We start from the raw sequence: 12,155 nt of genomic DNA on the forward strand, positions 1-12,155 counted from the left end.
TATGTTAGCTAACCTTATTGTGGTAATCATTTCATAATATATATATACACACATATATCTGTAGGTATCAAATGATCACATTGTACATCTTACACAATATTATATGTCAATCATATCTTGACAAAGGTGGGGAAAAAAAGAGTGGTGTGGAGCTAACCTATAGGTCTACTTATCAGGTTTAGAGGCATTTAAGGAAGTTGGGATTGAGAGGCTTATTTGTATAGCTGAAATAGGGGTAATACAGTTGACCCTTGAACGACATGGGTTTGAACTGTGCAGGTCCACTTATAATGGCTTTTTTTCAATAAATGCATACCACAGTACTATATGATTCACAGTTGGTTGAATCTGAGGATGTGGAACCTCAGATATGGAGGGCCAACTGTAAAGTTATACTTGATTTTCGACTGTGCAGAGATTCGATGCCCCTAACCCCCTCATTGTTCAAGGGCCAACTGTATTCAAGGTCCGAGACTTCATGGGACCCAGAGGTATGTTTAGAAGGCTGAGGAACCCAAATGCTAGCTGGTAGGGATCTCACTGGGGCGTGGAGGTTTGACTTATCACAGCCAGTAGGAGCATGAATAGGTCTCTCTGTAGGCTGAACTATAATCTATGCATTTCGGCTCAGGGCAAGGTGAAAGTCTGTTGATATAACTCTGACAGCCATGTAGACTATAACAAATGGGGTAGGCCAAGCAACAAAGGCAAGTAATGTTATGCCTGAACTTCAAAAGCATATTCTGGGTATATAAACATACAAAATACATATGTTTGTAGGAATGGAAAAATTACAATAACTTGTCCATTTTTCCTGGGGATTTAGGAAAATAAATTGGGTCATTTTTCAGGTCCATTGTTTCTGGTAAAGTAACATATATGTACACAGATAAATATACAACTATTTGCAACAGTCTGAGGTTTGCCACAATAACTTAACTCTGTAAAACTTACAGTGGTTCTGCCTCAAAGGCATCATATTTACCATGGGGTGCTGTCTTTACTGAAATGCATTTGGGTGTGTGTGTATTCTTCACTAGATGAACCGCCACAAATTCAGCAATGGCTTGGGTGTGTCAGTTCTGCCAGAATCCAAGGACTTGGACCGATGAAGCTCTCTTCCAGGGCAATAAGACCCTTCACACATATGATATTCTTAATAGAATTCTGTGGCTATCATCTTTGGAGATCACATTTAAGATAGTTATGATTTTTAGCCGTATTTCCTTAAGGAAAATGTAAAAGTCATCCATAAAATTCACCATAGAACACTTCCACCAAAATATTTTTTTGGAAAATGAGAAATGGCTTTAATAATGGAGAAACTAGTAAGCTATAAAATGAATTCATAATATGGATTTCACCAAGTCTGAACTCCTTTGTTGGGCTGCTGAAATTGACCATGCTACATAAAATCAACAAGTTGTAATACGATAATGAAGACAACTGAGGCATTCGGGGAAACCATCCACATCTTTTGTGTTTATATAGAACATCAACAGCCATGACAGAGTATTATCTTAAGATATAGTGCATTGAATAGTGTTCTCCCGAAAGGTATACTGAAGTCCTAATCCCCAGTACCTGGGAATGTGATTTTATCTGGAAAGAGTATCTGCAAATATAATCATGTTAAGATGAGGTCGTTGTGGGTTAAGGTAGATCCTAAATCCAATGACTGGTGTCTTAATAAGAAAAGGAGAGAGAGATTTAGATACAGAGAGAACACACTCAGAAGGAAGAAGTCCACGTGAAGACAGAGGCAGAGACTGGAGTAAGGCAGCTCCAAGTAACGCCAAGCATTGCTGGCAACACCAGATGCAAGAGAGGCAAGGAAGCTTCCTCCCCTAGAGCCTCTGGAGAGCCTGACCCTGGTCTCCAGGACTACAAGAGAATAAATTTCTGTTCTTTCAAGCCAGGTGGTTTGCAGGAATTGTGTTGAGTCAGCTCTAGGAAACTGATACAAATGTAAACAAAAGTTTGAACAAATTACCGTTTTCTGTTAGTAACAGGAAGTCACCAGGGCACTTCCCTCTCTGGCGCTCCCCAGCCCCAGCCCATGACTGAGTCCTTTCAGTTTCACCCCCTTGGTCTCTTGGCTGGTCCGTGTCTCTTTCCTCCCAGTCACCCCAGTCTGGACCCAGGCTCTGGCACCAACACTGCAGGGTCCTCTCTCCAAACCTCCCTCCTGCCCTGCGTCCCCAGGCTCCAATCCTTTCTCCTGCAGCCAAGGAGACGCTGGCATGGAAATCCATTACACCCCACCCCACGCTCCCACCCTCCCCACTCGCTGTTGTATAGCTTTAACCATTTTGTGCTTTCCACTTCTCATAGAATAAACCCGCAAACCCTTGCTGTGGCGTCTGGTGCCCCATGTGGTCTCGTCCCTTCCAGCCTCTCCGGTTCCAGCTCGTCCCTCTCTTCTCCTTGCTCCCTGCTCTCGAGATGAGATGCTCCAGCCGTGTTTCTGCTCCCGGAATTCTCCGAGCTCCATCCTCTCCCAGGGTCTTTGCTTACGCTGTTCCTTATGCCTGGAGCAGTCACACCTCCCCTGTGGGCTTTACTCCATGTCCTGCCTATGGAGTTGACCAATCTTGCATCCTTTGAGCGCTCACAGCTTCCTGAACTCTGTAATGTTCCTCCCTTTTGAAAAGGAAAAAAACCCCCACAAAAGACATGCATTTAAGTAATCTTGATCCTTTGTACCATCCCTTCTTCTCACTCTTGTTCCATCAAACTTGAAAGAGTCTGTATATGATTGACACAAAAAAATGAATTTAGTTATACAATCCCAGGCTTGTGGGATTACTAAGTGATGAGTGCATTTACTGCAAAAAAACATTTTCTCATTAAAACAGGAAAGAGACCATAAAAAAGATCATATCTTGTCTCTAAATCTCTTTGTAAACACCAAGTGTCAAAGGGGCAGCTCTTTACAGCTGTCTGGTCTGCCTCTACCTGGGGAGCTTTTCAGCTACTTTGCTGATAAGAAAGTTGGCTCTGATTAAAAGGGAATTCATGAGACCCAGTCAACAAAAGAAAATTTATAGGAAACTGCTTTAGCTCAGGAACAAGAATCAAGTTTCTGAAAGACACACTGCTCCCCAGTTAAATAAACCGTCCTCCCTGGGCAGTGCCTGGCAGGGCTCTGTCCTCTCTCTGGTCTGTCTCCAAACCTGGGCCGGCTTTGCCTCCTCCACCCCCAAAACTGCCCTTCTGGGCAGCTCCTGGAGTGCAATCCTGTCTAGAAGAGTGAGCCCCAAGACACCCCCTCCCCATCCCCTCCTCATCCCCACACTCAGGACAGTTTACAAGTCTTTGCGGGTGACCAAACCCACTTCAAACGTCGTGCCGGTGTGTCGGGTGTTGCCATTTCTTTGCGGCAGCTGGAGGTGCTACGCGGAGAGCAGCGCTGGGGCTCTAGCTCCGGGAGAGGATATAGCTGCTGGGGCCCCGCTCCTCCCAGGCCTCCAGGGCGGCTACTTCTGTCCCCAGATGTGCGCTCGGATGTCCACTTCCGTCCGAGGAGAGGGGGCTTCCTGGGAAGGGGTTTGCTGAGGGGTCTATGGGGGGGGGACAAAGGATGCTAACGACGTCCCCTGGTACGCTGCAAAATAGAGTGTCTAACAAACAATGTGACACACACAGCCACAAACCCCCTAACGATCCCAAATGATATTGCTTCGCTGGCAAACTGCCAAGAACAGATTTGTATTTTATTTGTTGGTTTACTTGTATTTTATTGGTTGCCTTATATATTACATTTATTTGGCTGGTGCAAATGTATATCCATATGCTCTTTGAGGTTACGTAAAAGATACAGGCCTAAATGAGAGTTTATTGCACGGACCCTAAGGGGACAAGGAGTCACATGGGATGTCCAAGCTGGGGAGTGAAAGGAGCTTCACAGAAAACCAGAATCGCAGCTCAGGATGGTTGAGAAACAGGTCAAGCGTCTTGTGTGTGCACCTGGCCTCAGCCCCAGCAAGGAAGATGGTCTGAATGAGCTGTCTGGCCACCACCCAGCTTCATTCAAGGCCACCTCGTGTCTTGCTTGGATCCTCATTGGACAAAGCCTGACAAAGCACCGAGCTGATCTCCCTGTGCTCTGCGGCTGCTTCCCACTAGCTATCTATTTTATATATAAGTCCATGCCTCACTCTTATAAATCCCCACAGAATCGACTGATTCATTTTTGTGTAGCAGGAACTAATTTTCGCAGTCGCAAACTGGAGTGGGTAAAATTTAGCTTTTCATAATTAGAATAATTAGATAAATTTCTGGCTCTGAGCCCCATTCAGTTAAAAACTAAACGTATCCAGACATGATTTTCTTCTAGGCGTGTCTGGGAAACACTGTCAAATGTAGAGATTTCTTCGCAGTTGTGGGTTTCACGGCTGGTCTTAGCTTCATTGTTCCTGCCCCTTCCCTTCCTGGGTTACGTGCACGTGAGCCCAGTAGGTGGGGTATGGGGACGTCCCCACGTCATTCTTCATCTGCTTCTGGACGCAAGTGCAGGTGAAGCTTTCCCTGTCTGGTCCTTGTCATCAAGATGGGCTATGCCAGGTGTGAGGCCTTCCCGTGCTGACTGGACGAGCTGTCAGCACAGATCCTACGACAGCTCTGAGGGGTCCCTCACGCTGCTGATTTGCATCTCTTTGTTCAGGTCAGTGACCAGCGCGCTTGTTCACTTGTTCTCTCTCTCTCTCTCTCCCTCTTCCTCCTCCCTCCCAACCCCTCCCAATTCCCATGCTCCACTTGGGCCCATGGAAACTTCCAGATGCTATCTTCCCATACCCCTCCGGAGGAACAGACGCTCCCTGGACCTGACTTTGGCCTCCGGAGCTGCTCTGACGTGCCTGGGAGGGACAGTGAACTTCCGGGCTCTCCAGGCTGCATCCTGGAAGCACAGCACTGCTCCTGGGCACCCCCAGTTTGCATCCCCCAAATCTCAGGAGGGATTCCGTCAGGTGACCCCGCAGCCCTGCTCCCGCCGAGTAGCACTTGGCCACAGAACTCCCTGCTCACGTCCTCCTCCCCTGCTTTATCCTCAACTCTCTGCCCCCTTCCCAGCTCAAGGGATTGTTAACAAATCTGGATGCCAGGAGGGAAGGCAGGGGAAATGATGAGGCCAGATCACCCCGCCTTTCAAACCCTTTCTGTTTTATGCCTGGCTCAGTGGCTTTTGAAGTTAATAGTGAATAATGTTCCGTTTTTGTTTTCTGGCCCCAGAGTAGTGGGGTATCTTAAACTGAGCTGTGCACCGGCTGTGGAATGAAGGGGAATGAGGCAGTGTTAGGAAATCCTATGGTGGGATAAGGCAAGGGCTATGTTGGCGGAGCACAGCCGCCTTCCATACTTTCTTAAGTCTCTGCTTGCATAACCACTAATCAGAGGCTTACCCTGACTACCCCGTTCAAAAAAAAAGTCACTGTCAGCCGTCACTCTTTTCCCCTGAACACTATTTTATTTTCCTTCACAGTAGGTATCACCTGCTGACACGTACATTTGTTTATTTGTTCATTTTCTATCTCCCATTATGCCCTCTCCCACAGACATTCTGAAATATAATCTCCTTGAGGCATGGACTTTCTTTATTTCTTTTTTTTTCTTTCTTTAATACAATATTGTGTTAGTTTCAGGTGTACAGCCAAGTGATTCGGTTATACATATGTATACGTATATATCTACATTCTTTTTTCTCAGATTCTTTTCCATTACAGTTTATTACAGGGTATTGGATATAGCTCCCTGTGCGATACAGTAAATCCTTGTTGTTTACCTATTTTATATACGGTAGTGTGTATCTGTTAATCACATACTCCCAATTGAGGGATGGACTTTCTCATGTTAGCTGCTGAATCTCTAGCACCTAGAATATTACCAAGCATGATATCAACTCTCATTAAGTATTTATTGAATGAATTAATAATTTGAACTCCATGAACTCTCTCACTTAAAGTGGGTCTACAATAAAGACCCAGTTTTAGTCTCACAGAGTTACTCTATTGGAGATGTGCGGTTATATGCCCCATTGCCCCCGATCCACCAGCACATGAGCAGTACAACATGAAGCCTTGACAGTGGAAGGGGGTGAGGGTTTCCTTTCTTATCTTCTCACGGCCCATCAGATTTCAGGGCCATCTTTACCTCTCCACCACGTTGAAACAAAAGAAACCAATAGATAAATGCAGTCACAGTCTACATATCTCTGTGGCCTTGCAACGTCTGGAGGACTTCATGGGGTAAGTGGTAGTAATTGAAAGTTGGGATAAAGCATAGAAGACTCCTGGGGTTCTTCTATGGGATTTGGGTTGGGAAGTTGTTAAAAATCTAGTTGGAAGTTTGAACCAGGAGAGCAAGGTCATCATTTACCATTTGTCAGCCAAATATTCTTTCTCGAGCAAGAAACCACATCTCCCAGCCAGTGGTGGTGTCAACAGTTTACCCAAGGATTATCGGTCCATCCATTTCCATGGTGAATACTGTAAATATGGAAAAGTACAGCATTCTAGTTTGAATAACAAGATTAACCTCACTCTGTTGATAATTTTTTGCATAGTTTTAAACATAATGGAACAATGGATTGACTCTGCAAAACTGCAAACATTATGTAACCATAGTTGCCAAATATCCAAAATTCCAGACCCAATGCTCTTTAGTAGCAAGGTATAAATGGCAACATTTGAAAACATCAAAAACAGTCTTTTACTAAAGACGTTCTCTCTGCTGGTGTTCAGTTGGGCTGCATGGATTTCTGGTTAAGTCGTTTGATTCTTCCAGTTTTCAGCTTAGCACAGATTCCCAAAGTGGATCCTAATCTTTTCTTGGATACTGGCTTTACTATCCTGTCAATCAGCAGCTCTGGCTTGTCCCCTTGACTCTGCTTTTGTAGTCAGTTATGCATTTGACTTTCCACTGCTGCTTCTCTGATTTGGGTTTATGATGTTCCATAACTAGTTGTGTGCACTAACTAGTGAGGGGTCTTCCATGCTCCACTTGACCTCAGTCTTCTAAAGTGTTCTAAGCAAGTATAAACCCTGTTATTGGTCAATACTTCATTTGGGCTGTGTAGGAATAGCCATATAACATGAGTAGCAAACTGAATACTCAGTGTCCATTAAGAGTTTCATTGGGGGCTTCCCTGGTGGCACAGTGGTTGAGACTCTGCCTGCTAATGCAGGGGACACGGGTTCGAGCCCTGGTCTGGGAGGATCCCACATGCCGCGGAGCAACTGGGCCCGTGAGCCACAACTGCTGAGCCTGTGCTCCGCAACAAGAGAGGCCGCGATAGTGAGAGGCCCGTGCACCGCGATGAAGAGTGGCCCCCGCTTGCCGCAACTAGAGAAAGCCCTCACACAGAAACGAAGACCCAACACAGCCAAAAATAAATAAATAAATAAATAAAAATTTAAAAAAAAAAGAGATCTGAGACCCTTTCCAGCTCTGAGTTATTAAAAAAAAAAAAAAAAAAAAGAGTTTCATTTTCACCTAAGTAAAATTGATGCCAAAGATAATATGATGTATCTGGAGATATGCATGATTGTTCTCATGCTGTCTATATTTTTGACATTAATGTTAACTCAAACCTGGCAATAAAATATTAGCAATATCTTCATACCATCAGCTGGCAGAAAGAGCGAATCTGGGCAGAGGATGTAGTTTCAGCCTCTGGCAAACATGAGCTCCCTAAACAATGGGGTGCCTGTTCAGGAGGAGGGAGGAGAGGAAAGAGGAAGGAAGGCAGAAAGGCAGGAGGCGGGGGGGTCCACAGGCACAAGGACCAGAGCTCTTGGACCTAGGTCCCTGACACCTCAGTAACCAGGTGTGCTGAGACAGCCCTGAATGTGCTGGCCCCTTGGCTGTGGGACCAGACACATTTTCAGGGGATGAGATGGAAGGGGCTTAAAAATTGTGCAGTATTTAAAAATAACTACTCCATACACAACTACTATATATAAAATAGATAAACAACAAGGACCTACTTATAGCACAGGGAACTATACTCAATATCTTGTAATAACCTATAATGGAAAAGAATCTGAAAAAGAATAGATATATATAAAACTGAATCACTTTGCTGTACACCTGAAACTAACACAACATTGAAAATCAACTCTACTTCAATTAAAAAAAAAACTACTCCAGTTCTTTGTCTTCTAAAGTTCCACGCTCTGTGTCAAACTCAATTCCCAGCCCCCTGTATGATTCTAGAGGGAAGATGGAGCTTTTGTTGTCCTTAGGTTCCCTTCAGGGGAGGAAAGAGACATCTGTGCCTCTTTTCTGCCACTGGGAGAAGCTGTTACCATCTGAGAACGAGACAGCCCTGACATCAGCTTCTGCCCCAGTGAATCCTCAGTATGGAAGGTTAAGTGAACAGTGAGAACACAGATGTCTTAGAAATATTGATGCATGAACTCATTCGTGTCTGAGCTCTCAGACTCAGACCTCTCAACACAGGTGGCTTGTCTAACATTTCAAGAGGAGAAATAAAAGTGTTACCTAATTAGCTGGCTCCGGTGACTCCTTAGGTACCTGCTCACTCATGTGAGGTCACTGATGTTCATTACACCACAGGCTTGGATTAATTAGCCATTGGAATTACAGCTGAATATAATTAATAATTTCATTTTGAGCTAAATTGAGTGCTTGAAATCGAGGCTACTAACAAAAGCTGAAAATTACTAATGGAAGAAAACTTAATGTGAGTAAAGAATCTCCATGGGCCCTGGAATGAAATCAAATCCAATTTGAATGAAACACCAGTACCGACCTGCTCCACTCCCTCTTCTAGCCTTTATAATCATCAGTCATAAATCATTTGGACGGCTCAAGTAAGGATTTCTGCTCCCAGGTTCCACTGGGTAAAAAGCACGGCTCCTTTTCATTAAGGGGCTGGGACAGGGGATGCATTTCTCTATTGAGGGATGCAGCAAAAGACAGTCTGGGATCAGAAGTCTTTTGACTCTCAGAAACTGCTCAGAGCAGCTGGAGGAGGAGAAAAGGGCCACTTATGGGTTGAATTGTGTCTCCATAGCCCCTACCCCACACAAAAATTATATGGTGAAGTCCCAACCCCTGGTACTTCAGAGTGTGACCTTATTTGGAAATAGGATCACTGCAGTTGTAATTAAGTTAAGCTGAGGCCATGCTGGGGTGGGCTCCTAATGCAGTGACTGGTGTCTTTAGAAAGGGAATGCCATCTGAAGAGAATGAGGTGCATACGGGGCAGGGGGGCAGGGTGGAGGTGATGTGAAGACACAGGCGGAATGCCACCTACAAACCAAGGAACCCCAAGGATTGCCAGGAAAACACCAGAAGCTAAGAGGGAGGCATGGAACAAAATTTTCCTCACAGCCCTCAGAAGGAACCAACCCTGCTGACACCTTGATCTCGGACTTCTGGCCTCCAGCACTGTGAGACGGGAAATTTCTATTGTTTAAGCCACCCGGTCTGTGGTCCTTTGTTACAGCCTTTAATACAGGGTCAATGTGGAAAGGCAGACACGCAGCTGCACCCTTGGTCGACTTAGACTCTTTTACTGCCATAGAGCATTCAGCCTGGGGTTAGAGTTTGGATTAGTGCTGAAAGGGGCAAAAGTAATTTGGAAATGAGCACACTTGAGGTATTACCTGAGATTCTTTCCACTATGATTCTTTGTTCCCATTACTTTCCCCACCACTGATGGTGTTGATGGCATTTTATACAGAAACCTCAGGGGAAGGGATGATTAGCTAAGAGTAGCGTCAAATTCTTGGCTGAGTTTCTATAGCAGAGACAAGAGTATTGAAAGCCAGGCCTTTGAATTAAAGATCTTGCAATTTGGGGGAGAGTTTTCTTTTGGGGTTCATAAGCTTGACTTTGACTCTAAGAAGGAAAAAGATCTATGGAACTTAGGGCACACGATCTATGTAAGTGGAGTGGGGAAGAGCACTGATGTGATGACGCAAGGACCGTTTTCCCTCACCATAGGAGGTAAGAATCTCTGCCAGTGATTGGAATAAAAGCACCAGACATGACTTGGTTTGAGCTTAGATGCTGGTGAGTTCCTGAGGAGAGAGTTCTACTCTGCTTCGGGTCAAACCCCTGATGGTGGGAGAATGAAGGAGCTCTCAGGAAGGTTGCAGGGAGGACCTGAAGCTGGGGCTCTGGCTTTGTCTCCGGACGCTGCAGAGGCAGCAGGCCTTATGGGAAGACCCCTGCTCAGCAGCGAGTTGCTTTGGTAGAAAAGGAACAGCTGTGTGGAGTAGTGAGGCAACCCCCTTCCAAGTCTCCCAGGCACCCCACCATGGAGAGGATGCAAACGTGCCCTGTTCCCCCGAGAGTGGTGCAGAGATGCCAGGGGGCGGGGAGCAGCACACCTGCGAGTCTAGTGTCACCTGCATGACCTGGGGAGTGGGGGAGGGGAGTGGTGTGCAGATGCTTTAATCAGGATGCAGCAAGGAAAGGTGACAATGGCAAAAGCATCAGTTGGAGACCAGAGTGAAGGGGCGGGCTGAGTTGCCTGTAATGCTTGAGTCTATTCTATGGATTCAACCTCTGTGCATGAAGGAGACCCCTGGATGTGGAGGGGAAAGAGGCAAGAAATGAAATGGAGACCCAGAGAGGGAACGTATGAAGGACCACCTTTCCCCTTTCCTGGGACAGGGACCACAGTGTCTCACTCCTCTGCCATGTCCTTGTCCCTCCTCATGCACACGTTCTCTGTTCTGTTGGCCCACGTTCTGTTGGGTAACAATGTGAGCTGGGATGGGGAGTCATCTTATCTGAGTGGTTCTGTTGTGATGCTTAGGAAGAACCAGGCCACAGGCTCCATCAGGAGCTATGCTTTGAGCCGTAACAGACACATACACAAGCACCCTTCTCTAGCTCTCTTGTTCTTGTAATCCTGCAGGCAGGAGGAAGAACTCCTTGGATCACCATGTGTAGCTAGCTGGGGTCTGTGTTTTGCCAACGAGGTCTTAAGAAGGAAAAAACTCTCTCTTTCTGCTTTCCCAAATTGTGCAGGATTATTGATTATGAGCCCTCTTATGCTGCAATGAATTCACATGAACCTAATAAATGGTGAAGGATCCTTGAAATTAAAAAAAAAAAGATCCTTCGAATCCATACCTTCCGTACTCATTCTTTGCCTAAGCCTCTCTTTCTCCTCTTATCACCATGAATCATTATGAGACACGTGTGCACCTTTAACATGAGGTATAGGTCTTCTATTGTTACATAAGCTTTGAAGATCTGGTTCACATAAATTGGATTGGAAACCAAATAAAATTTGCAGCTAATCATTACTGATGGCCTCACTAGTTTGCTCCTGTAGCTGCACTGTTTGCTAAAACCTCAACACAGAGATTTTGTGGTTAATAAGAAGTATTTCAGGCTTTATCTGTCAGACCCAAAGCCTATATACCCTAGGCAAAGTATACCAGTAAACGAGAATACATAAATATGGCTTGCCATATATGTGGACCACTTAAGGTTAATGCATTTTGAGTGATTTAGCAAGAAGTGGTGGATATAGTTACCACTTTATTCTAATTAGTATAATCTTGGGAAATAACGTTTTGCAACTGAATGATGAATAGAGTGGCAGTTGTCTTTTATCTCAAAAATGATTTTGGCCAATGTTATTATCCTATGTTCTGCAGAGTCCAAGTTGAGAAAAATGTCTGGTAGACATTTCCCTCACTCAAAGGGACCCCCCAAATCTGGATCAGTTTGCACTGGAGAAGTGGGTTTTTTGGTGCCCAAGACTTTTGGGAGTATTCTTAGGAATGGTTATCTTTTGACTAAAAGTTTTAAAAGAACTATGCTCTCTTTCTTAAGTCTAGCTGTTCTACAACTACAAATTATTTCACAGCCATTGTATTTCATAAAGACATACATAAAATCTCGAAAAATTGACAGCAAAATGGACAGTAGATATTATTTTTTACCATTTTATAGATGATAAAACTGAGATTCATGGAAGTTAAGTAACCTGCTGCAAGAAATCTATCACCTGTGGAGGCATGATTCTCTGGACTTTGTTATCTCTACAGACCTTTCATATTTCCAAATTTAAAAAAATACGCAGGTCTTGGGGAGAAATCTGCCTCTGGTATTTAGAGAAAGAAAACTCAAACAGAAGTACTGAGTGCTTGTTAATTCAATTCAAT

Source organism: Balaenoptera borealis (assembly GCF_965194805.1).
Source record: "Balaenoptera borealis genome assembly, chromosome: 9".
NCBI lineage: Eukaryota > Metazoa > Chordata > Mammalia > Artiodactyla > Balaenopteridae > Balaenoptera > Balaenoptera borealis.